General features: G+C 50.0%; 1 protein-coding gene across 4 annotated transcripts in view; it reads left to right on the forward strand.

Moving 5' to 3' along the window:
- LOC142466796 (uncharacterized) overlaps positions 1–27,422 on the forward strand; it is a 361,893-nt gene that overhangs the window by 302,697 nt on the left and 31,774 nt on the right. For 3 of the 4 annotated variants that reach the window (XR_012788218.1, XM_075572223.1, XM_075572224.1), the window contains exons 2-3: positions 19,887–20,003; positions 24,830–25,026. The gene's annotated coding sequence lies outside the window, so the exon portion shown is untranslated. Of the gene's footprint in view, positions 1–19,886; positions 20,004–24,373; positions 24,615–24,829; positions 25,027–27,422 lie in introns of all 4 variants that reach the window. The other variant, XM_075572225.1, reaches the window with a different exon arrangement.

The following is a 27,422-nucleotide window of genomic DNA, read 5'->3' on the forward strand; positions in this document are numbered from 1 at the left end:
TTATTTGAAGCAAATTCTTTTAAATAATACCACATAAATAAACCATTTTCAAAGGAAGGTGTTCTCCTCCCCTGGTACATAATAGATGAATACAGCCAAATATGTGGATTTCAATAAAGTATATAACTTATTATTTTAAAATAAACTTTGTTTTAGTTATGATATAGTGAGAGATGTTAGTCATTACAATCAAGACATAGAAGGATATTAGAAATGAGTTTGGATGTGGATTTTAAATTAATTAAGCAATTAGAAGATTGAAGGATATAAATACTGTTGTTACCCCATGTGGATTATTGTCACTGAAGAAGATATTGGCGAAACGCGTCTGACAAACTTTGGGCATCACAGGCCACCGTATTGAGAAGTTGGAGTTTCATCCGGCTTGGAGGCAGCACTGCGACGGATGCGCATGCGCGAGAAGTGTAAGCGGGAGTTGCGGCAAGGAGGACAGCAATAGGGAGAAACCTGGTTTGTACACAAGTACCAGAAGACTCCCCCGTTGCTGACATATCTTTGCAGGAAACCATCTTGATTGCTGGAGCAGAACCCACACCAACAGCCAGGGACTCTGGAGGACGGCTTGTGGAGTCTGTATGCACTCCTTCTCATTGCCATAAATTGTTGGCTGTTTGAAAAATCACAATCTCTTTTTTTTACTTATTTGTTAATGAAACGGTGTTACACTATATTTCCCCTTTTTTTTCCCAATTTGAGGTACCATCAAGAAGTCTCCATTATCCTACTGGAGAATTAGTGATTAATATGAGTGTATTTCCTATTAAGATTAACCTTACATGATTCACTGCCTTTTAACCACCCCTGATTGTGGTTCCTTCTTTTTTCCTATAATTGCATGTGTCCTGGAGTCACAAGTGGAATCACGCGCCGGAGGATCCCTTTCCTTTTATGTGTGAGTGAAATCCCTCAGCATTGTCTTTAATCTGCGTTTTTTTCAGTCACTGGATATGGTCATCTGCTCGGGTGTACTCGGTGAAATATACCCGTAAACAGAAAAGGACATAAATGGTCCGCAATCAGCAATATGATGTGGTTTAGCAACAGGGATAATGAGATAAATATATATATTTAATAGTGTACTCACACGGGCTTGTGTGAGTAAGAATCCCTCAGTGTTGTCTTTAGTGCAAATCCTGATACTCCTTGCTGTCATAAGATGGCTCTAAGCAGCTGCAGCATGCTTTAGTGCAAATCCTGATACTCCTTGCTGTCATAAGATGGCTCTAAGCAGCTGCAGGGAGGAGGATAGCCAAGGCAGTGTAAATTGATTAAAATGTTTGATTTATTAACAAGAAATAATAAAAGCCGTTACTTACATAAAAATAATAAAGATGGGCTCCGTGGCTGAGTAAACTATCCAGGTCGCAGTGAGTCCCTCTCTCTGCGTCCGGATAGCAGGGCTGGGTCCCGGTTGATTACACCAACTATGGAGGCTGCAGCGGATCAAAAAGGCTCCACGCTGTACCCCGCCCCGCCCGCCCCCACACACCTCTCATTGGCCTGAGGCGGAGTGACAGGCCCCCCTCTCTCTGCCCCCCCCCATCACGTATGCCGCCCTGCACCGGCTCCGGACGGAGGGGAAGTGCGGCACGGCCCTCCTACCCCAGCCGCCAACGCTCCCTTGTGGTTTAGCAACAGGGATAATGAGATAAATATATATATTTAATAGTGTACTCACACGGGCGTGTGTGAGTAAGAATACCTCAGCGTTGTCTTTAGTGCAAATCCTGATACTCCTTGCTGTCATAAGATGGCTCTAAGCAGCTGCAGCATGCTCATAATGAGACAGTAGGCAGGGAGAAAGTACAAAAGCCCAACGTGAGTAAACTGAGGATGGTAGAGTGATGGGGGATGGGGGGAAGGGGGAAGGAGCAAAGTGGTGGTGACAATAATAAAGTGAGATAATCAACACTCACACGGGCATGTCTGGGTGAAATCCACACAGGCAAATCTTGTCTCAGGCTTTTCCTCCGTGTGGTGTATGTCTGTGTCTTCAGTCCAATGACTGGCGGTGCCTCGCAGCAAAAACCCAAGGGAGGAGGATAGCCAAGGCAGTGCAAATTGATTAAAATGTGTGATTTATTAACAAGAAATAATAAAAGCCATTACTTACATAAAAATAATAAAGATGGGCTCCGTGGCTGAGTAAACTATCCAGGTCGCAGTGAGTCCCTCTCTCCACGTCCGGATAGCAGGGCTGGGTCCCAGTTGATTGCACAAACTACGGAAGCTGCAGAGGATCAAAAAGGCTCCACGCTGTACCCGGAACAACGCGTTTCGGAAGTGTTCTTCCTTCATCAGGTTCAGGTGATCGCGTGGAGTGGAGCTTATAAGCAGTCTTGGTGCAGCTGATAGGGATTATCAGGCGATGTGGGCTGGATATCTGCATGATGAGCATGTGCAGGCTAAACGTAATTCTAACAGGCAAATGCTTGAAAAAGGTGGAGATGGCATTTCCAATAAACCCTGGCAGTATGTAACATAGTGTTGCTAGTACCGCAGAATTTAAACAGCACATTACATGGAACTTGGCAGTACAATCAATAGTACAAGCCTCTCAGGCAAGAAAAGTATAGAACACTTCCGAAACGCGTTGTTCCGGGTACAGCGTGGAGCCTTTTTGATCCTCTGCAGCTTCTCCTTGGCCCCTTCCAGACTTGCACATACTGTTGCTCTTGCAGCTGACTCTGCCTTAGGTGCACTGCTTGTGTGTGCTGCTCCACGGAGACAGGTTGCACCCTCTCTGCATTCTGCAGTGCTTCCTGTACACAGAACCTTCTAACAATTCACAGGACAATGTGTTTTAGTTCCAGCCTGTCTCTGTACTGTGATTTATTGTGTCATCTTGCCTTGCAGTTAACAGACATCTAATTGCTAAGTGTTGCGATTCACGTGAGATTTAACACTACTACTGCTAGCCTGTCAGCATCTGCTATACACGGACACTCATTCATTTGTGAATTGTCCTGTGAATTGTTAGAAGGTTCTGTGTACAGGGATTTTGCTGGGGACAAGTACTCACAGTATTGATTATATTTGGACGGCATGTTCAATCACCACAGTAATAATTAATTTACTGCTTTAACAATTAGCAGAGTGTTTAGCATCAGTTTATCCTGGTTTTTTTATTATTAGTAGCTTTCCTGGTTTACCATCTGTGTATAGTGTTTGTTAAATGTCATTGGGCGCAGAATCAATCCTCGTGCCAGCAACCTGTTATTGAGTTGCACATACAGTGATAATATCTATTAGCTTAACTATTACATTTATTAGCTGTACACTGATTTGGGCTATTTATCAATACAGGTTGGTTTGATCGGTACGCTACGCCACATGACGCACAATACACTTACATAGGGCAAGCACCTTTGAGCTTTCGCAGCCAAGTAACCCACTCCCTAATCAAGGCCAATTTGGTATCAATTGCTTTTGCTAAACATTATTAGGCACTAGCATAACTTACTATATACCTTGGCCATCTATCATCTCCTCATTCCCTCTCGCCAAAGTACATTATATGTAGTTATATATATTCACTTTATGTTAAGAACTTATTTTACTCTATTCATTAATTAAATGTTAAGTTTTAATGCCTAGGAGTGCACTCTCAAATGAGCTTCTAGTTGCTAAGTGGTGGCAATAAATATACCTTCACTTCCCAGCTGTTGTTAATTCAAGTCTATTTTAGCTCATCAGTTGCACCCACCGTCAGCCTAGACGGGTCAGGCACCATCATACTATCATCACATTATTTGATTTAGCGAGCATTATATTCCCTTTTTTTTTGTTTTCTCTTCCTCTGCATCCTTCAATTCACAGACCTCTGTGCTGAGAGCGTAGACCTCATGGCATGAGAGTTCCAGCTCTGTTTTGAGCGTGCAAGCCTCTGGCTGAGAAACTTCTAACTCTGTGATGAAGTTTTGCACATCTTTCTGGGGCATCTCACAGTAAAGTTTCCAGTCAGTACTTGTTTTCTCTGATTCGCTCGGCTCTCTGTATATAGCGGTAGCAGTAACCTTAGTCATCCCTAGGAGTGTCGTCATTCCTGTGACTATTGCGCTAAACGCTCTGGGCCGTAGCTCCTCTCTGGTCTTTTCTGACCCACGCCTTCCTGAACACACGGGGTTAAAAATTTCTGGAGCTTCTGCTGAAAATAGAAACTGTCCTTTTCGTGGGGCCCCGTAGCAGGAGTCATCATTATCATTGTAATCGTCATCTCATCATCCAGCCTGATGAGACAGTCTTTGGTATGATTCAGCTTTCCACACCATAAACATCTCGGGTGTGGTTCCTTTTGCGGGACCAGGCCGGGATAGCCATTCCTGAAAGGACATTGTTTTGTATGGCCAGCGAATGGAGGGAAGGGGGGGAGAGCGAATGGAGGGAAGGGGGAAGGGAGCGAATGGAGGGAAGGGGGAGAGGGAGCGAATGGAGGGAAGGGGGGGCTGGAGCAAATGGAGGGAAGGGGGGGTGGAGCGAATGGAGGGAAGGGAGGGATGGGAGCGAAGGGAGGGAAGGGAGCAAATGGAGGGAAGGGAGCGAATTGAGGGAAGAGAGCGAAGGGAGGGAAGGGAGAGAATCGAGGGAAGGGAGCGAATGGAGGGAAGGGAGCGAATGGAGGGAAGGGAGCGAAGGGGGGAGGGAGCAAATGGAGGGAAGGGGGAGGGACAGACACAGAGAGAGACACACACAGACACATACAGAGAGACACACACACAGAGAGAGAGGGAGACACACACAGACACAAAGAAAGACACACACAGAGACAGAGAGAGAGACACACAGAGAATGAGACACACACAGACAGAGAGAGTGAGACACAGACACAGAGAGAGACACAGCTACCTCTGCACCTCCTGCAGTACACACAGGGATTCGGGAGGGGGGATTCTAGGCAATGTGAAGATCCCTGGCAGGCATCTCCGATCTCTGCACCTCATGGAAAGGGAGGAGGGGGGCGTGATTGCAGCCATGCTCTTTCTGCAGACTGGAAGGTCCCCGGCGGGCATCTCCAGCAGCGCCCCTAGCTGATTAAAAATTATTATTATTTTTAGTACATCGATTCTAAGACGCATCTTTATTCCAGACATGTGAAAATGGGAAAAAAGGTGTCTTTGAATCGAGGAAATATTTCAGACAATCCAGGAGGAGCATATATGGGAAACAAAAAAACAGAAAATACAAAATTTAAGTGCAGACGTTATGATAAAGAGATTAATGATGTGATGTAATCTTGGCTCTACTGGTGTATCTACTCACAAGATGTTTGTGGTTAAAATGCGATTAGCAGATAGGGCTGCTACCCAATAGGATAGGATGGTGTGTGGGGTGTGCCCTCCAGGCACGTCGCGTCAATAGGCGATGGTATATAGAGGAGAAAAACAGCACTACATAGCGCACTCTGATATAAAATGCTTTATGTAAAAGATAAGTATATAAAATGTGCACTTACAATGTGCTAAATAAAAACACGCATTGGTCACAATAAATGTGAATTAAGTGGGTACTCCGCAGCTCTCACCGCCTCCCCTCGTTGCTCCAGAGCTCCTTCGCTTGCACTTCGGGATTGCGACTCCTCTCTGTGTGTCCTCCGGTGCGTGTGACGTCACGGCTCTGTAGATGGTGAAGCTACGGGTCCCTCACTGATCCAAAACACCACTCAACGCGTTTTGCCCAGTCCTTGAGAGCTGTGTATGGCTTCGTCAGTTTGGTAGAATATTGAGCACACATTACCAATTGCACTTGTTATTTGCACTTATTGTTTAATTTTGTATTTTAAGGCGTTAGCGCCTTTCTATCACTTTAATTCACTATACACTTTGAATCGAGGAAATACAGTACTTTGTTTTCTATGGAAGTGTTATGTTTTTTTGTTTGGTAAACGGGTTTTTTAACTTGACAATTCGCTACATTTAACCTACTAAATATGCCATTATTGTTGGTTCACGTTCTTCTTAGGAGGGACTGCCCCTTTAAATACCATTTTCCTACTCTACTTCAGTTTAAATAAATCCTGAGATTACAATCCCATAAGAGATTGTACAATCAGCCTTTTCTTCTTGCTAGCTATCCTAAGCACTCCTTTTCCTCTCACCCCACACAAGTCTTTCCCCGTCTTAGGAACGCAGGGCCACACTTTTCAAAGCCTTATTTAACCAGATGCAGTTGTTGACATTATGGATAACTTTGGTTGCTGTCACCTACAGTACTTTACGTAGTATACTGGGCATCTAATGCCAAATCTATATTCTCCAGACTATTACTCTGTGACCATTACCATCACTTATTGTCTTTCCAAATCCTTGCAAAACCTCTCGAAACTACTGAAGTTACAGAAATATTCATTTTATTTATCCCCCATACAGCTTGTCAAATTATTTCCTCTATATCCCCTCAAGAGAAGAGTTACCCGTCTCACATGGTTTTTCTTACTGTGTTTCTATTGCTGTTTGTGTTCTGTATCCCCCTTCCTCCCACACCCTTTATTTGCCTCCCAGGTACTGATCTGCAGGGGTTATTTTTCCTTATCCACTTTGCCTCATCTGTTTACCAAACACTAGATTCACTAAAGTGCAATAGCCTCAATTGCACTTTAACATCCACTCACGTTAATGGCAATGAGCATGTGATCACAGCAGTTCTTTGAACCTCTCCCCTCACTCCTGTCTTCTCCTCACAGCCTTGTTGAACACCATTGCTGAAAGTATGTAGCCTTAGGCTACGACCCCAGTGGTCACTGCTGCACGCGCATCTTACTGCCTGCATGGGTCAAATCTGGGATCTGTGGAGCGATGGGATGCGCGGGGGGAGGGGGGCATGGCGTGGCCATGAACTGCCTCTTCGGCGATGCGTCGCCATGACAACACAGCGTCACGTGATGTCATGATATCATATGACGCCGCAAAGCTCCGAGCCGGTATGGGAAGGGGTCTGCGAGCAGGGGGGGGAGCTGACAGGGGGGGGGGCAAAACAGAAAAGTTAGCGCACCTCTAGTATATACATTGCTCTTCGTTAACTTCTGATCACCTCAAAAGCTATAGAGAAGAAAGAAAAGAAAAGTCACATTATTATCAACTTGTATCTTTTTTCAGCTCTTCCTTTATAAAATATACATTATTTTGAGACCTCACTAACTGTCCCAATTTTAGGTTTGTAAATTGTGCGAGAAACGAGGAAGAACAGAACCTTGTGGCGTTCCAGTACCACAGGAAAATCTACTACAGAACCTGTACAGACCTCCCCCCCCCCCCCACACAGAGGTCGTCGTCTGGTATGGAAATGAATATGGGAAAGAGCTTGGTATCAAGTGGGGTACGCTGTGGAAAAGTAACGCGCCAGCACAAGGTAATCAGGAATATGTGTGTTGTGTGGTTTTTACATCTCTATTGTCTTATTACTGATGTTAAATTGCAAAAGTGATAGCTCTGCATACACCATTATGGGTCGAAAAATAGGATAAAAATCCCAAAAGCAGTGCTTTAGCATGATAGATACATATATAGGCAGATAGTATCAACATATAGCCGAGTAGGGAGGGAATGAAATAAAGCTGTATTAGGTATTGGACCCAGTGCACTTGATAGCAGAGATAAGTCAATAACATATGATGTCCATGGGGTGAAGAAATGTCAAACAGTCTTAATAGCACTTCACCAGACTCGGTAAGTCTTACCTGCAGCACTGTTTCAGGTCAGCAACTCCCCTTTAATCCATGGTAGTGAGAGACAATACTCACTTGAACAGCTATTCCTCCATGTGCGCATGCATCACGCAAAGTATGTGTAGATAGGGAGAAATCCAAGGATTGTAGCAGAGCACAGCTGAAGAAGGGGACCAGCACCATCAATAAAGGGTTAAAAATGGATGTTTATTGAAACATGGTGTAGGGGGGAAGACAAACACACTCTGACGCGTTTCAGGCTGGGACGCCCTTTATCAAAGAGTACAATCGCGTCTCACACACCCGCAGTTATGAAGGGGATTCCCCGCCCACAGTTCTCAGTGACGCCGTGCGGTTTTGGCGCGAAATTCAACATTCAATTCTATTGGTTGAATCCAGCTCCCAATCACAGCACTTGATTCGGAAGGTGCGTCTGATACGGGTGAGGGTTCCCGTTCAACTGCGAGAGTGGAAGGAAAACATAAATAGACAAACACTGTTAAAATATGCTAACAAACATCTAACACATACATATTAATTCGCGAATTGGTTCATCATATGGATGTAGACTATAGAGGATACGGAACACTGTAACTTAATGAATTATATATACAAAAACGTATAAAATCACAATAAACATTATATTAATGAGATTCATGATATTACCCATAATTTATATTCATATGTGGTATATACAAAACACCAGAATATACATATTAACTCATCTGTAAAGTTCCTGATCATATATTAACATAATTAATTGTGGGCAAAGGAATCAAAGGGGTGGGGGGAGAATGGAATAGGGAAGCATGCTTTAAACTGGCTTCAGTCCTACCTTTCAGGAAGATCCCAACACGTGTCCATCTCAGGCTCCAACTCCAACCCCCTGGATTTCACCTGTGGTGTCCCGCAAGGCTCTGTTCTGGGGCTCCTACTCTTCTCAGTGTTCATTAATGATCTTCCCACAGCTTGTAAGGAAGCCTCAATACACATGTATGCAGATGACACAATCCTATATGCACACAGCCATAGCCTCTCTGACCTTCAACACATACTTCAGTCTGACTTTTTGAGACTCGAAAACTAGATTTCCCAAAACAAACTGTTTTTTTTTTTTTTTTTTAAATATTTTTCCTTTATTGGTGTCGGACAGCAGATTGGTACATGTTACATACATTTATGAGCAAATCAACACAGGAATACAGCTTGATACATGTACATTATTTGGGGAATGTTGATGACACACAATAGTCCTTTTTCCAGTTTTCAGTGATGAAAAAGAGGGGGGATGACGAAGGAGGGGTGGATAGTTGGGAACGACTTTGGACAAAGAGAAGGGAGGGGGGGGAGGGCGGAGATGGGGGGGACTTTGAGGAAAAGGGGGGGTCGGTCCTATGGACCTGTGATTGTGAAGGTCAGGGGGTCTGATCCTGGCCAAAGTTCCCACGTTGAATAGAATTGCGGCATTTTTTGCTTCAGCATTGCCGTTAATCTTTCCATACCCATGATTCCATTTACCCTGGTGACTACCGTTCTCCTGGATGGGGCTTTGATTTTCTTCCAGGCTGCTGCTATACAGCATCTGGCGGCCGTCAGAATCGCTGCCAAGAGCCTGGTTATAGGGGGGGGAAGGTCATCGACTGGCTTCCCCAGCACATAGGTCAGAGGGTCTAAGGGTATCTCTACCTCCAGGGTCTCGGTGAGCAGGCCCTGAATCCGGGTCCAGAATTTTTGGATCTCCGGACATGTCCACCAAATGTGGGACATGTCCCCCCTTTGACCACATCCCCTCCAGCAGTCGTCAGGAGTAGCTGGATAGATCTGGTTCAGTCTACTCGGGGTCAGGTACCAGTGGAATAATATTTTGTAAATATTTTCTTTTGTGATGGAACAAATTGAAGTTTTGGAGGCTGCCTCCCAGATATCCTCCCAGTCCTCTATATCGATGTTGGTGTTTAGTTCCTGGCCCCACCTTAGCATATATGCGTGATTAGGGGAGGTTTGGGACGCCTCTAGTGTTTTATATATCCCCGAGATGAGGCCTCTTTGATACTCGCCTCTGAGGCAGAGGTTCTCAAATCTGGAGCACGGCGGGAATTTTAAGCTAGGGGATAGAGTTCTCAAAAAATGGCGAATCTGTAGGTATTGGAATATAGGAAGATCAGGGGACGTTAATTTGATTCTCAGTTCTCGAAGGGGCATGACCTCATCGCCTTCCAGCAAGTCCGCAACCACTCTGATGTTTAGGCCTTGAAATTGGCTGAATTGGGGTCGGGAACAACCGGGCGGGAAATCCGGGTTCCCGAATAGAGGGGTCAATTGAGAGGGGGTTGAAGCTAGGCCATGTTTCCCTTTGGTTTTCAACCATGTCGACCACGTGCATCTCATTGCTCCAAGGCTGAGTCTCGTGGGCCTCCTTCCCTTGTGGACGTCAGTCCAAAGCAGGGCTGAGACGGGGGTCGGGGACGCGTGGAATGTCTCTATTTCTAACCAACAATTGGAGGCCGGGGGGTTGTTCCAAACCACCGCCTGTCTCAACTGTGCTGCCCGATAGTATCGGACCACGTCCGGCGCCCCCAGGCCCCCTCTTGTCCTCGACGCCAAGAGTACCGACCGTGGGACCCTGGCTCTCCGTTGTTGCCAGACAAAGCGCAGTATATGGGACTGAATATTCCTTAAATCTGCTAATGGGACGGGGATAGGGAGGGTTTGAAAATAGTAGAGCAGGCGGGGGAGGATATTCATTTTGGTGGATATTACCCTGCCAAACCATGATATTTGGTGGGTCTGCCAGGTCTCGAGATCTCTTATGATCTGACGGAAAAGGGGAGGGTAGTTGGTTTGATATAGTGAGCCATATGAGCTCGCTATTTTGACCCCTAAGTACTTAATATGGGAGCTATTCCATCTATACTTAAATTTCTTTTGTAGGGATGTCCATACGGGGTTCGGCAATAATATATTAAGGGCCTCTGACTTGTCTGTATTGACTTTGTAGTCTGAGAGGCGGCCAAATTGGTCAGGCAGTTTTTCCACGTTGGAGAGGGAAGTGAGGGGGTTTGATAGGGTAAGGATGATGTCATCGGCGAACAGGGATATTTTATACTCCCTGTCTCCGACTAGGATTCCCTTTACGGATGGGTCTGTTCTGATTCTGGCGGCTAGGGGCTCTATGGACAGGGCGAAAAGTAAAGGGGAGAGGGGGCAGCCTTGCCTAGTACCGTTGTGGATTATTATTGGGTTGGATCGGCCCCCCGGGAGTTTTAATAGGGCCGTGGGGTTGGTATAGAGGGCTCGGACTCCTTCTAGGAACGGGCCTGAGAAGCCGAACTGGCGCATTGTCTGGTCAAGGAAGGACCATTTGATCCGGTCAAAGGCCTTCTCCGCGTCGAGGCTGAGTATCAAGGCCTGGGACTTTTTGAGGTGCACGTGGTCTATAATGTCAATAATTTTGCGGGTGTTGTCAGAGGCCTGTCTTCCTGACACAAATCCCACCTGGTCTATTTGAATTAGTCTTGGGAGAATAGGGTTCAGTCTGTTTGCTAGAATTTTGCTGAAAAGCTTGAGGTCAGTATTCAGTAGGGAGATGGGTCGGTAGCTGCCACATTGAAGTGGGTCCCTGCCCTCTTTAAGTATGATAGCCAGGTTGGCTGCCGACATAGTGCCTGGGATTTGTTCTCCCTGGAGAAATGAGTTAAACATTTCTAGGAGGTAGGGAGACAGGGATTTTGCAAATTTTTTATAGTAACCGTTGGTAAAGCCGTCCGGTCCTGGGGTCTTTGCTAATTTGAGTGAGGATATTGCTTTATCTAGCTCTTCTTGGGTTATGCTCTGGTTTAGGGGCGGGGGGGAGGGGGGGGAGGGGAGGGAGGGGGGGTGCATTTTATTTACGACATCCTTCATTATTTGGGGGGACACTCCTAAGGGGGGCTCCCTCTTATCTCTGGGCCATGCTTAGAGTGTGACATTGTGCCTTAATTAGACCTAAGCGACTTATACAATGCTAACATGGTTTTGCTTAGGGAGTAATGGGTTACATTTCTCTTTGTTACCCGGGGGGGGAAGGGAGGAGAGGAAAAAAAAGGGGGGGAGAAAAAAAATATAAAGGGGGGGGGGGGTTGCCACCGTTCGTTCATACAACCTGATCGTTGTGTCTAGGGGGGGGCGGGGGTCACCCGCAACAGTGTTTGGGTGTTTGAGTTTGTTCGGAGAGTCCCTGGGTCTTTGGCCTCGGAGCTGGATCTCCTCTGGTTGGGGGTCAGTGGCTGGTTCTCATCTCGCGAGAACGTGGGGAACGAGGATACGGGTATCGCGGATGCTGACACCCGTCCCTGGAGCTCGGATCTTAGCGGGCGTTGTCCTTTGGTTCCTGCGGCCTCGAGCGGGATCGCGGAGGTGAGTGGGTTGGTTACTCCGGTTAACAAGCGGGGGGGGGGGGGAAGGAGAGGGACCGTAGTGGGGAGGGGGAGAGAGGGGAGGGGGAGAGAGAGGGAGGGGGTTGTCCGGCAAGAGTCTCTGGAAGGAGAGGTCTGTTGGAGGCGTCCCTGGTTCTCCGGTCTCGGGGGTTGGGCCTCCTCCCGTTGTGGCCCGTGTTGTTGTCTTGCTCACGGAGATCGCAGGAGGGCGGCCTCTGGTGGGCTTGTAGGGAGGCGCAGGTACTGGAGTCTTTCGCCGGTTCCTGGGACTCTGTGGGAGCAGCTGCAGAAAGGTGAGTGGAGGGGGGGGGGTGTACGGGAGAGGGGGGAGTGGGGTGGAGGGGGGAGGGCGTGGGGGGGGAAGGTGTGGGGGGGCGGCGGTGGTTTGTGAGAAGCTGTGTCAGGGCCTGTGGGGTCTGCGGTGCCTTTCGCATCTTGGGGGATTTTGGCGGCAGGCGCCTGCTTCAATCCTTTAGGGCCTCTGGATCCGTGTGCTGTGTCTGTGAGAGAGACCTGCGAGTTCTTGAGTCCCATTAGGCAGCAGGGACATCTTGATTCACCGGAGCCGTTGACTAGCCAGTCTCTCCGATGCTCGGGGGGTTTCTTGGGGGGCCGTCTCTGGGGTTGCCTCTGTGCGGGGGCGGTTGTTCCTCGGTGGGGGGAGTGGGATCCCTAAAGCTTTTAGGAAGTCCTTTGAGTCCTCAGGTGTGGATACTGTGTAATGGCGGCCATTGCGTAGCACCACTAGTTTGAAGGGGAACCCCCAGCGGTATTTAACCCCTTGGTCTCTGAGGTAGGTAGTGAGTGGGCGCATCGCGTTTCTCTTGTTAATTGTTAGTTGGGAGAGATCATTAAATAGTTGGATCTGTACGCCGTCCATTGATACTGAGCGCAGATCCCTGGCGGCCATCATGATGCGCTCCTTTGCAGAGTAAGCGTGCATTCTAAGCACCACATCTCTGTGACGGTTGGGGTCTGCTGACTTTGGGCCTAGGGCTCTGTGGGCTCGGTCAGTGTGTAAGTCATGGTCTGATAGGTCGGGGACAAGCTGTAGGAAGAGCCTGCGGAGGTAAGGTTGTAGTTCCTCATGTGTGATGTCCTCAGGGATATTTTTAAGGCGGATATTTTGCCTTCTTTCCCTGTTTTCAAGATCCTCTAGTTTGTTCTGTAAATCGCGGACCGCATCTCCGCATCTCAGCACTTCTTCGTGGGTCTCAGCTTGCTCGTTTGATATTCCCTCCACTTTGCTCTCTAAGTCTTCCGTTCGCTCCGTTAGCGCTCCCACTTCGGCGCGTATGGTCTGGAGGGCTTTTTCGGTGTCTTCTTGGACCCCTCTCCTCATTTTGGTGACGAGAGCGTCAAAAAATTCTTTATTTAGAACGGGGGGATCCTCAACAGTCGGGCTCTGTCGGCCGCTTGGCTCCTCGTGCTCCGGATCTCCCTCGGCGCCATCTTGCCCGTCCGGGCTGATATCAGCCAGGCGCTGTGCCGGGGGGAAGAACTTGGTAACCGGGTACTGGTTTTTCTTTTGAGATTTCCCTGTCATATCAGCAGTGTTAAGGGTTGCTCTGGGGTCTAAATTCGGGAGGTTTGGGGTGGGGGAAAAGCTTATTCTAATAGCTTTAGCTGTGAGGGCGCCAGGAGCTCTCTCCCTAGCAGACCATCGGCTGTGACGTCACCGGAAGTCTCTCAAACAAACTGTTTTTAAACACTGACAAGACTGTAACAATGGTATTTGGGACCAAGACTAAACGCTTAAAGCTTCCAGCGACTGAGCTCCATATTAGAACCAACACTAACCCCTGTCACTAGTTTTAAATACCTGGGCTTATGGTTTGACTCCCACTTAACATTCGGAATGCACATTGATACCCTAACAACCAAGACCTATGCCAAACTAGGGGTACTTTACAGAAACAAATCCTCCCTAAGTCTCCTGGTCAGAAAGCGTATCGCACAGCAGATGCTAATGCCAAATTATTGACTATGGAGACATAGTATATGGCACGGCACCTCAAACCCACCTTAGCAAACTTGACACCCTCTACAATTCAATTTGTCGTTTTGTTCTCCAATGCAACTACAATACACATCACTGCGAAATGCTCAAAGAACTAGATTGGTCATCACTAGAGTCTAGGCGCAAAGTTCACCTTTCCTGTCTTACCTTTAAATTCTTTATGGGCAAGCTACCCAGCTATCTGAACAAGCTCCTCACCCCTACCACATGCAGCACTTATCACCTGAGATCAGACTCCAAAAGACTGTTCATGGTCCAGAGGCTCAACAAAGTATCCGGCCGTTCCTCCTTCTCTTACCGTGCACCCCAAAACTGGAACAACCTACCAGAGACTCTCACATCCACCACCAGTTTAAGTTCTTTCAAATCTAAGGCTGTCTCACATTTTAATCTGGTATGTAACTGTTTCATTCGCCCATAACATATATTTTCTTTAACTGTGCATGCAATGTCTTGTATATAATGTATACCCTGTTCATTTATGTAACTGTATTTGTAACCATGTATTATTTGTCTTAACTCTGTGCCCAGGACATACTTGAAAATGAGAGGTAACTCTCAATGTATTACTTCCTGGTAAAATATTTTATAAATAAATAAATATAAATAAAAGTAAACATACCTTGGGGATGGTCGGGACTGGCGGTGGCTGCAGGGACGGGCGGAGAGTCGGGAGCCGGCCGCGACCGGCCATCAGATGCAGACCTCCTCACTGTGTCCCACACCGAGCTTCCAGTCAGCACACACTGGAAGCTTTGCCGTGCTGACGTCAGAGGGGCACAACGCACTGACGTCAGAGGCTGGGACAGGAAGGCCTGCATCTGATGCAGAGCCGGGACCTGGCCGCGACTGGTAGCCACGCTTTTTAACACCTTAATATCTTGATCCTTTTATTGAACAAAGCATGAGATAAAATAAATTGTAATTTATTTACAGAAGAAGCACACACAGCTTGATTTACAACACGAATAAACACTTACTGGAACAGGGCAAAACAAAATAAAATGTCCACGGAACGAAATCCGCAGAAATAGTCTCTAGACATCAATTCCCAGAGTGGGGTTGATGCGCAAATAGAGCCACGAGACAGTCTTTGGCTTGGGGCGCAGCTTGCGACCCCTCTTTCTCCGCCGAAATGAATATTTTCATTCTGTCCTTACAAATCCGGTGGTCTTTGTTCCTCATGTCCTCAGGAATCTGGGGGGATTCCTGAGTACATGTTTCGGGGGAACCCGCAACACGGGCCCCCTTCTACCCAAACATACCCTGACAACATTTTACCGTAAAAGCACCCCTAAAACTCACGCCCTGCACATCACCGCTGGTTGGCACTCCTGGAACAGTAAAACCACATACATCTTTATTATACAAACACTTATATACCATAATTGGGTTGAAGAGCTGACACGCACAATTCCCCAATTATGTGCCTGGGGGGGCTCTGTGTCAGGGAGCAGGGGTGGCTCTGTGTGAGGGAGAAGGGGGGGGCTCTGTGTGAGGGAGCAGGGGGGGCTGTGTGTGAGGGAGCAGGGGGGGGGGCTCTGTGTGAGGGAGCAGGGGGGGGGGCTCTGTGTGAGGGAGCAGGGGGGGGGCTCTGTGTGAGGGAGCAGGGGGGGCTGTGTGTGAGGGAGCAGGGGCGGGGCACTCTGTGTGAGGGAACAGGGGGGGCACTCTGTGTGAGGGAGCAGGGGGGGGGCTCTGTGTGAGGGAGCAGGGGGGGCTCCTTGTGAGGGAGCAGGGTGGGGCTCTGTGTGAGGGAGCAGGGGGGGGGGCTCTGTGTGAGGGTGCAGGGGGGGGCTCTGTGTCAGGGAGCAGGGGGGGGCTCTGTGTGAGGGAGCAGGGGGGCTGTGTGTGAGGGAGCAGAGGGGGCTCTGTGTGAGGGAGCAGGGGGGGGCTCTGTGTGAGGGAGCAGGGAGGGGGCTCTGTGTGAGGGAGCAGGGGGGACTGTGTGTGAGGGAGCAGGGGGGGCTGTGTGTGAGGGAGCAGTGGGGGCTCTATGTGAGGGAGCAGGGGTGGGGCACTCTGTGTGAGGGAGCAGGGGGGGGCTCTGTGTGAGGGAGCAGGGGGGGGGGCTCTGTGTGAGGGAGCAGGGTGGGGCTCAGTGTGAGTAAGCAGGGTGGGGCTCTGTAAGGAAGCAGGGGGGGCTCTGTGTGAGGGAGCGGGGGGGGCTCTGTGTGAGGGAGCGGGGGGGCTCTGTGTGAGGGAGCAGGGGGGCTCTGTGTGAGGGTGCACGGGGGACTCTGTGTGAGGGAGCAGGGGTGGCTCTATGTGAGGGAGCGGTGGGGGCTCTGTGTGAGGGAGCGGGGGGGCTCTGTGTGAGGGAGCGGGGGGGGGCTCTGTGTGAGGGAGCGGGGGGGGCTCTGTGTGAGGGAGCGGGGGGGGCTCTGTGTGAGGGAGCAGGGGGGGCTCTGTGTGAGAGAGCAGGGGGGCTCTGTGTGAGAGAGCAGGGGGGGCTCTGTGTGAGGGAGCAGGGGGGGCTCTGTGTGAGGGAGCAGGGGGGGCTCTGTGTGAGGGAGCAGGGGGGGCTCTGTGTGAGGGAGCAGGGGGGGCTCTGTGTGAGGGAGCAGGGGGGGCTCTGTGTGAGGGAGCGGGGGGGCTCTGTGTGAGGGAGCGGGGGGGGCTCTGTGTGAGGGAGCGGGGGGGCTCTGTGTGAGGGAGCGGGGGGGCTCTGTGTGAGGGAGCAGGGGGGGCTCTGTGTGAGGGAGCAGGGGGGGCTCTGTGTGAGGGAGCGGGGGGGCTCTATGTGAGGGAGCGGGGGGCTCTGTGTGAGGGAGCGGGGGGGGCTCTGTGTGAGGGAGCGGGGGAGGGGCGCGCTGTGTGAGGGAGCAGGGGCGTGGCGCTCTGTGTGAGGGAGCACGGGGGGCTCGGTGTCAGGGAGCAGGGGGGGCTCGGTGTGAGGGAGCAGGGGGGCTCGGTGTCAGGGAGCAGGGGGGGCTCGGTGTCAGGGAGCAGGGGGGGCTCGGTGTCAGGGAGCAGGGGGGGCTCGGTGTCAGGGAGCAGGGGGGGCTCGGTGTCAGGGAGCAGGGGGGGCTCGGTGTCAGGGAGCAGGGAGGGGGCTCTGTGTGAGGGAGCAGGGGGGACTGTGTGTGAGGGAGCAGGGGGGGCTGTGTGTGAGGGAGCAGTGAGGGCTCTATGTGAGGGAGCAGGGGTGGGGCACTCTGTGTGAGGGAGCAGGGGGGGGCTCTGTGTGAGGGAGCAGGGGGGGGCTCTGTGTGAGGGAGCAGGGGGGGGGCTCTGTGTGAGGGAGCAGGGTGGGGCTCAGTGTGAGTAAGCAGGGTGGGGCTCTGTGAGGAAGCAGGGGGGCTCTGTGTGAGGGAGCGGGGGGGCTCTGTGTGAGGGAGCGGGGGGGGGCTCTGTGTGAGGGAGCGGTGGGGGCTCTGTGTGAGGGAGTGGGGGGGCTCTGTGTGAGGGAGCGGGGGGGGCTCTGTGTGAGGGAGCGGGGGGGGCTCTGTGTGAGGGAGCAGGGTGGGGCACTGTGAGGAAGCAGGGGGGGCTCTATGTGAGGGAGCGGTGGGGGCTCTGTGTGAGGGAGTGGGGGGGCTCTGTGTGAGGGAGCGGGGGGGGCTCTGTGTGAGGGAGCGGGGGGGGCTCTGTGTGAGGGAGCAGGGTGGGGCACTGTGAGGAAGCAGGGGGGGCTCTGTGTGAGGGAGCAGGGGGGGCTCTGTGTGAGAGAGCAGGGGGGGCTCTGTGTGAGAGAGCAGGGGGGGCTCTGTGTGAGGGAGCAGGGGGGGCTCTGTGTGAGGGAGCAGGGGGGGGCTCTGTGTGAGGGAGCAGGGGGGGCTCTGTGTGAGGGAGCAGGGGGGGCTCTGTGTGAGGGAGCAGGGGGGGCTCTGTGTGAGGGAGCGGGGGGGCTCTGTGTGAGGGAGCGGGGGGGGCTCTGTGTGAGGGAGCGGGGGGGCTCTGTGTGAGGGAGCGGGGGGGCTCTGTGTGAGGGAGCGGGGGGGCTCTGTGTGAGGGAGCGGGGGGGCTCTGTGTGAGGGAGCGGGGGGGCTCTGTGTGAGGGAGCGGGGGGACTCTGTGTGAGGGAGCGGGGGGGCTCTGTGTGAGGGAGCGGGGGGGCTCTGTGTGAGGGAGCGGGGGGGCTCTGTGTGAGGGAGCTGGGGGGCTCTGTGTGAGGAGCTCTGTGTGAGGGAGCAGGGGCGGGGCGCGCTGTGTGAGGGAGCAGGGGCGGGGCGCTCTGTGTGAGGGAGCAGGGGGGGCTCGGTGTCAGGGAGCAGGGGGGGCTCGGTGTCAGGGAGCAGGGGGGGCTCGGTGTCAGGGAGCAGGGGGTCTACGGGTTAGCCTGTCAATCTCCGGGTGGCAGTGCCGGTGTGCGGCTGCGGGGGAGGGTGGCCGCTTGCTGTGGCGTCCACGTCATCGGCATTCTTCTGTAATTCCCCTCCAACTGCACCGAACATGGCTGCACATTGCCATGTCAATTGGACGCTACTTGATGTCGACACTACGCGGCATCACTTTGCCATGACAACGTGACACTGTGTAGCGTCACAACATCACATAGCATTCACTGCAGTTGGAGGGGGAGTTGCAGCAGGATGTCATGAGACCCCGCAGCACGCCGCCATATAAGCGGGGTTGCCACCTCTCCGGGTTTCACCCGGAGACTCCGGGTTTGGCATCCCCTTCTCCGGGCTCCGGGTTTGTCCCTGAAATCTCCGGGTGGGCGGGTTGTTGCAGACAGGGCAGCACAGTAAGTGACTTCTCATTGCTACATCACTCACACATCCTCTGCATTTCTCACGGGACTATCTGTGTGCACTTCACTGCCTACTACATCCGGGTCACAGCCCTATGCTCTACTGCACATGCTCACAGGTAGGGGATCATGGGAGTTGTAGTTTTTATTAGACAAGATCGATTGGCACATAAGCAACACAGTAACATTCTTAGAAACCCTGCTAGAGAACACACACCACCCCCATATATCTTATCTCCTCTCTCCCTTCTCCCCCCTCTCCCTCCCTCCTCCCCCCTCTCCCCTCTCCCTTCTCCCCCCCCTCTCCCCTCTCCTCCCCCCTCTCCCCCCCCCTGATGTAAGGTATAATTCCATATACCATTAATGCAGCAATAGTGCCAGCAATAGCAGTCTCCCGCCATCTCCTCCTGCAACTACTGTCAATATGGCTGCGCGGCGTCAAATGGCGCTGCGTTGCCATGCCAACGGGAACGTCACGTGACGTAACAGCATCACGTGATGCTCGTTGCCATGACAATGAGACGCCACATGATGTCACGACGTCATGCGGTGCCACGTTGTCATGGCGACTTGACGCCGCGTGACGTTACATAGCATCCCGTTGTCATGGCAACACAGTGTCATTTAAAAAAAAAAATCTCCGGGTTTACCGTCAGTCGAAGGTGGCAACCCTGCATATAAGGGATTTACCCCCCTCCGGGTTGGCCATCAGTTGAAGGTGGCAACCCTGGCTCTGTGTGAGGGAGAAGGCAGGGGGCTCTGTGTAATCTTTCTAATCTATACAGTATGTGACACGTGATCCATTTTGAAGTCTAAAAACTACAACTCCCATAAGCCCCTTAGTGTGAGCATGCGCAGTTCTTCCTTCATATCATCGTCAAAAGGGACGAACTGAAGCAGCTTTACTGGAAAATATTAAGGACCAAGAGGAGTATACACATCTACATGCAGCAGAAACTATCTTTCCCTAGCACAGTGCCTGGGAAATGTTACTGTCTTATTTCTAATCTACACAGTATGTGACACGTGATCCATTTTGAAGTCTAAAAACTACAACTCCCATGATACCCTTAGTGTGAGCATGCGCAGTAGGACACAGAGCTGTGACCTGGATGTAGTCAGTGTCTCCACTTCCGGGAAGGAGACGATGAAGAAATAAAGTGGTGCAGGAAGCACACAGGAGCCTTTTCTGTAAGTAACTTACTTTGTATTCAAAGCATCAGAGCAGGTATATGCAAACACGTGGCGTTTCAGGACAGACACGTCCTCTCCTCAGACCATACACCTTACTGCAATAGTGACACTAACAAGTATATATACCCCTAGGGGTTACACAATCCCCTCATACCCATCACCTGTGTTTACAGCCGGGCAGCCACTGCAGCCTCAGTACTTTCTGGTTGTTGTCTGACTTCATCGCAGCATATTATGACGTAACGTCGCTAAGCAACCAGGAAAACCAATAACAAAATAGTCACACAGACAGCTCAGCACACTTACTGAACTGTGGAGAAGTCAAATTAAGTTACACTTAAGTAACAGTAAATTGAAGCAACATGTACGCACTATATTGGGGCCATAAAGGATATTTAATGTCTATAAATCAGTCTGAAGAGCTGGGGGTTGCCATGCTGATATTTTCTTTCTTAAATGATTTTTCTGCCAAAATGAAGGTTAAAGCTGAAAAGGAGCAAGTTAGATGGTTCAGTGTTATGAGCTTACAGTGAAAAGCAGTATTATTACACACATTTATCTGGGCATAAGATAACAAGGCAAACTACATATCATTAGAGATATATAGATTAAAACAGGGGTGCGCAAACTTCTTGAGCTTGCGCCCCCCCCCCCTCTACAAGGACTCCGCGTCAAATGATGTCTGCTGCTGGAGAAGCCCCATGTGACAGGACCAGGACTCGGGAACAAGCACACGTCAGTGGAACGTATCTATCTTCTATCTATTATATAATAAAAGTGAATGTTGTGAGTCTGGTGCTAGATGTGGCGAATCTGATTGGTCCTCAGCCTCTGGCCAATCAGATTGGTGCCTCTATGACGTCACCCAACTGCCACTCTCTTCTCCTCACCCGCAGACACACACACACACACACCCCACCATCACCGCCCTGCACCGGCTCCCGGACAGAGGGGAAGCGTGGCGCGGCTCTCACCCTCACCGCCCTGGCTCCCGGACGGAGGGGAGGCGCGGCCCTCAACCTCACCGCCCCGGCTCCCGGACGGAGGGGAAGCGCGGCCCTCACCCTCACCGCCCTGCACCGGCTCCCGGACGGAGGGGAAGCGCGGCGCGGCCCTCACCATCACCGCCCCGGCTCCCGGATGGAGGGGAAGCGCGGCCCTCACCCTCACCCTTACCGCCCTGCACCGGCTCACGGACAGAGGGGGAAGCGCGGCACGGCCCTCACCCTCACCGCCCTGCACCCGCTCCCGGATGGAGGGGAAGCGCGGCGCGGCACTCACCCTCTCCGCCCTGCACTGGCTCCCGGACGGAGGGTAAGAGCGGCACGGCCCTCCTGCCCCAGCCGCCAACTACAGGCTCCTCCCCCCTCGCTCCCAACAAGAAACGGAGGGGAAGCGCGGCCCTCCTGCCCCAGCTTGCCACTCTTGCCCCCCGCATGCCACAGAGATATCAGGGCCAGGAGGGGAACCGTCTGCCGCCTGGAACCACCACTCACCCAGTCAGTTAGTCACCCACCCACCCACTCAGTCAAAGCGCCAGGAACCACCACCCACCCGGTCAAGGTAAGTCTCCCACCCAGTCAGTCAGTCACCCACCCACTCAGTGAAAGTCACCCACTCAAAGTCACACACTGTCAGTCACCCACTCAGTCACCCACCCATTCACCTATCGGAGATATGAACTGGGGGGGGGACACAGCTGTGAACAGGGGGGTGACAGCTGTGAAGAGGGGGAGGTGTATTGCTGTGAACGGGGGAGAAAGAGAGGGGGGAGACAGTGGAAGGGAGAGAGAGATGGGGAGCCAGAACATTAAATCCCGGGTAGCGCCGGGTACATCAGCTAGTATGATTATATTTATGTGTTCCACTGACTGCATTACACAGTGATTTAGTGAACCCTCGAGCAGTAACTTCGCTGATTGATCACAGGAGAACGGATCGATCGGCTAATTACTTGTCAGTGTTTGGATTGCATTGATGCGCATATCGAATTTTTTTATTTATTTTTAAGGGCAGCTTGAACTGCTGCTTTAAATCCAACCTAGCGGCGGGAAAACATGAACTCACTTGGAGTACACGACTGCCATAAAAAGGATGAAATCATCATTTAACCCTTTGGATGTAGCTGTTATGTCACTGCGTCTGGCCCCATGATTTAATAGCTACGTCATAATAATCCTGCTGGTTTTCCTAGCGGAATTGTCATGCTCCTGTGCAAGACGGATCTATCACTACGTGGGATAGAAGGGAGGGGGTCTCCCCGTCCAGTCTGTCATCAGCAGGGGGGCGATCACGTGACCTCTCCATCACTCAAAGGGTTAAAATAACTATTTTACTTATTTGTGTATTGTGAAAGAAATCCTGTTCTATATTTCTCCAGGAACATTTATGTGTTTTGATTAATGAGGGCATTATAATTACCCTATTTCCTTGATTGTACGACGCCATTGATTCTAAGACACGCCCTTGATTTAATAAAAAAAAATGGGGAAAAAATCCCACTATATTAAATGTGCAGAATTTTTTTTTTTTTTTAACTAGCAGGGTTACATGACCCTTCAATAACCAATGGGGAGGGACAGGCAGACACAGAATGGAGGAAAGGGAGGAGGGAGAGAATGGAGGGAAGGGGGAGGGAATGGAGGGAAGGGGGAGGGAATGGAGGGAAGGGGGAGGGAAGGGAGGGAAGGGGGAGGGAAGGGGGGGAGAGAATGGAGGGAAGGGGGGGAGAGAATGGAGGGAAGGGGGGGAGAGAATGGAGGGAAGGAGGGGAGAGAATGGAGGGAGGGAGAGAATGGAGGGAAGGGGGGGAGGGAGAGAATGGAGGGGAGGGAGAGAATGGAGGGGAGGGAGAGAAAGGGGGGGGGAAGGGGAGGGAGAGAATGGAGGAAAGGGGGGGAGAGCGAATGGAGGGAAGGGGAGAGCGAATGAGGGAGTGAATGGAGGGAAGGGGGGCAGGGAGGGGAGGGAGCGAGGGGAAGGGGGGGAGGAGGGAATCGGGGAAGGGTGCGAATGGAGGGAAGGGAGCAAATGGAGGGAAGGGGGAGGGACAGACAGAGAGAGACATACACAGACACATACAGAGAGAGACACACACAGAGAGAGGGAGACACACACAGACACAAAGAAAGACACACACAGAGACAGAGAGAGAGACACACAGACAACACACAGAGAATGAGACACACAGACAGAGAGAGTGAGACACAGACACAGAGAGACACAGCTACCTCTGCACCTCCTGCAGTTCACACAGGGATTCGGGAGGGGGGCTTCTAGGCAATGTGAAGATCCCTGGCAGGCATCTCCGATCTCTGCACCTCATGGAAAGGGAGGAGGGGGGGCGTGATTGCAGCCATGCTCTTTCTGCAGACTGGAAGATCCCCGGCGGGCATCTCCAGCAGCATCGCCCCTAGCTGATTTAAATTTTTTTTTTTTTTTTTTTAGTACATTGATTCTAAGACGCATCCCTATTCCAGACATGTGAAAATGGGAAAAAAGGTGTGTCTTTGAATCGAGGAAATACGGTACTTTGTTTTCTATGGAAGTGTTAGGATTTTTTGTTTGGTAAACGGGTTTTTTAACTTGACAATTCGCTACATTTAACCTATTAAATATGCCATTATTGTTGTTGGTTCACGTTCTTCTTAGGAGGGACTGCCCCTTTAAATACCATTTTCCTACTCTACTTCAGTTTAAATAAATCCTGAGATTACAAACCCATAAGAGTTTGTACAATCAGCCTTTTCTCCTTGCTAGCTATCCTAAGCACTCCTTTTCCTCTCACCCCACACAAGTCTTTCCCCGTCTTAGGAACGCAGGGCCACACTTTTCAAAGCCTTATTTAACCAGATGCAGTTGTTGACATTATGGATAACTTTGATTGCTGTCACCTACACTACTTTACGTAGTATACTGGGCATCTAATGCCAAATCTATATTCTCTAGACTATTACTCTGTGACCATTACCATCACTTATTGTCTTTCCAAATCCTTGCAAAACCTCCCGAATCTACTGAAGTTACAGAAATATTCATTTTATTTATCCCCCATACAGCTTGTCAAATTATTTCCCCAATACCCCCTCAAGAGAAGAGTTACCCGTCTCACATGGTTTCTCTTACTGTGTTTCTATTGCTGTTTGTGTTCTGTATCCCCCTTCCTCCCACACCCTTTATTTGCCTCCCAGGTAGTGATCTGAAGGGGGTTATTTTTCCTTATCCACTTTGCCTCCTCTGTTTACCAAACACTAGATTCACTAAAGTGCAATAGCCTCAATTGCACTTTACCATCCACTCACGTTAATGAGCATGTGATTACAGCAGCTCTTTGCACCTCTCTCCTCACTCCTGTCTTCTCCTCACAGCCTTGTTGAGCACCATTGCTGCACGTATGTAGCCTTAGGCTACGACCCCAGTGGTCACTGCTGCACGCGCGTCTGACTGCACGGGTCAAATCCGGGATCTGTGGTCTATGTGGAGCGATGGGATGCGCGGGGGAGGGGGGCATGACGTGGCCATGAACTGCCTCTTCTGCGATGCGTCGCAATGACAACACAGCGTCACGTGACGTCATGACATCATATGACGCCGCAAAGCTCCGAGCCGGTAAGGGAAGGGGTCTGCGAGCAGGGGGGGGCCAAAACAGAAAAGTTAGCGCACCTCTAGTATATACATTGCTCTTCGTTAACTTCTGATCACCTCAAAAGCTGTAGAGAAGAAAGAAAAGACAAGTCACATTATTATCAACTTGTATCTTTTTTCAGCTCTCCCTTTATAAAATAGACATTATTTTGAGACCTCACTAACTGTCCCAATTTTAGGTTTGTAAATTGTGCGAGAAACGAGGAAGAACAGAACCTTGTGGCGTTCCAGTACCACAGGAAAATCTACTACAGAACCTGCACAGACCTCCTCCCCCCCCCCCACACAGAGGTCGTTGTCTGGTCTGGAGATGAATATGGGAAAGAGCTTGGTATCAAGTGGGGTACGCAGTGGAAAAGTAACGCGCCAGCACAAGGTAATCAGGAATATGTGTGTTGTGTGGTTTTTACATCTCTATTGTCTTATTACTGATGTTAAATTGCAAATAGTGATAGATCTGCATACACCATTATGGGTCAACTAGAACTTAACATCACTAAACTTGACTTGAGTCAAAGGGCCAGATACATCAAGCTGCGGTAACCAAAAATGCTGTATAACCGCCCATAAAAAAGCGCCTTATTATTAGCGTGCAATGAATCAGCGTTGCAGTGCCAAAAAGAAAGCACTTTTTTCAAACCTATTAAAAGCATCTGATCCGATACAAAACGGGCATAATATCACATTGTAAAGTAAAAACTGCCATACATCAAGTCCCAATATTTATCTTAACGGGATGAACGGCAGAAATACCGCAAATATTTTATCACCTACTTCAGGCTGGCGTTAGCCCTGTCTTTCCTATGTATATAATGGCCAATATACTGCCCATTATATACATAGGCAAGATGAGCTAAACCAACACCCACTCCCACCAAAATAAAAAGACTCCCCCCCGATACATATTTTCAGTGACAATGCAATAGTGTACTGTGTAAGGAAAATTAAAACGCCCCATTCAAGCCCTAAAGTTCTCCTCACTAGAACATTTAAAAACTTTAACCCACAACAGTTTCTGGACGACCTTACCAACTGCCCATGGCACAGAATCGATTTAATTCCCGACCCTGATTCTGCGCTCGACTATTTCCAATCCGAGTTCTTAAAACTCTGCGATACCCATGCTCCACTACGCAAAATAAGGGTACGTGGGGCCCACCTTCCATGGTTTACAACTGACCTTATTGCACTCTACCAGCTCAGGGATACCTTGTGGAAAAGCTACAAAGTAACTGGCACTACCAAGGAACTCAATCACTACAGATGCCTGCGGAACATGTGCACAAGGCAAACAAGGCATGCAAAAGCACAATATTACTCTGACAATCTCCACCAAAATACATCAAACCCAGCTAACTTCTGGAAGGTTATCAACAATATATTCCAGCCTCCTAACCATCAACAACCAAGTAATATCACTAAGGGGGATATTACTCTGACAAACCCCACTGACATTGCAAATGCATTCAATGATTACTTTGTGGGGTGTGCACTAACTTATTAGCGAAACGCAGCCCAAACCACAAACATGAATCTCATCCTGGGAGTGACCACATAGCCCCACCCCCTCCCAACACTGCCCAAAATGTTCAATTTGGCTCAGTATCTGAAGAGGAGATTACACAAGCGCTCCTCAAACTAAAACTAAGAAGCCAATGCAGACCTGACTTACTACAATCTAGGTTCCTACGACATGGTGCCCCAGCCATTGCCAAACCAATTGCTTCCATAGTCAACTCTATCCTGTCTGCAGGCCATATCCCTAAGACCTGGAAAACTGCCAGAGTTGTCCCAATCTTCAAAAGTGGGGACAAAAACACTGTCTCAAACTACAGACAATCTCACTTCTCCCAATTCTATCCAAAGTCATGGAAAAATGTGTCCACTCCCAATTAAGCGACTACTACACCAAGACAAATTTCCCTTGCCAATTCCAATCTGGCTTTCGTCCCAAACACTCCACCGTAACTACCCTGCTAAAAGTTTGCAATGAAATCCAGTGTGGAATGGAATGGGGACAACTCACTGGTGCAGTATTCCTAGATTTTGCAAAGGCTTTTGATACAGTTGATCATGCTATCCTGCTTAACAAACTCCAGAGCTCTGGAAGCATGCTTTAAACTGGTTTCAGTCCTACCTTTCAGGAAGATCCCAACATGTGTCCATCTCAGGCTCCAACTCCAACCCCCTGGATATCATCTGTGGTGTCCCGCAAGGCTCTGTTCTGGGGCTCCTACTCTTCTCAGTGTTCATTAATGATCTTCCCACAGCTTGTAAGGAAGCCTCAATACACATGTATGCAGATGACACAATCCTATATGCACACAGCCATAGCCTCTCTGACCTTCAACACATACTTCAGTCTGACTTTTTGAGACTCGAAAACTGGATTTCCCAAAACAAACTGTTTTTAAACACTGACAAGACTGTAACAATGGTATTTGGGACCAAGACTAAATTCTTAAAGCTTCCAACGACTGAGCTCCATATTAGAACCAACACTAACACCACCCTAACCCCTGTCACTAGTTTTAAATACCTAGGCTTATGGTTTGACTCCCATTTAACATTCGGAATGCACATTGATACCCTGACAACCAAGACCTATGCCAAACTAGGGGTACTTTACAGGAACAAATCCTCCCTAAGTCTCCTGGTCAGAAAGCGTATCGCACAGCAGATGCTAATGCCAATTATTGACTATGGAGACATAGTATATGGCACGGCACCTCAAACCCACCTTAGCAAACTTGACACCCTCTACAATTCAAT

Source organism: Ascaphus truei, chromosome 15, assembly GCF_040206685.1.
Source record: "Ascaphus truei isolate aAscTru1 chromosome 15, aAscTru1.hap1, whole genome shotgun sequence".
NCBI lineage: Eukaryota > Metazoa > Chordata > Amphibia > Anura > Ascaphidae > Ascaphus > Ascaphus truei.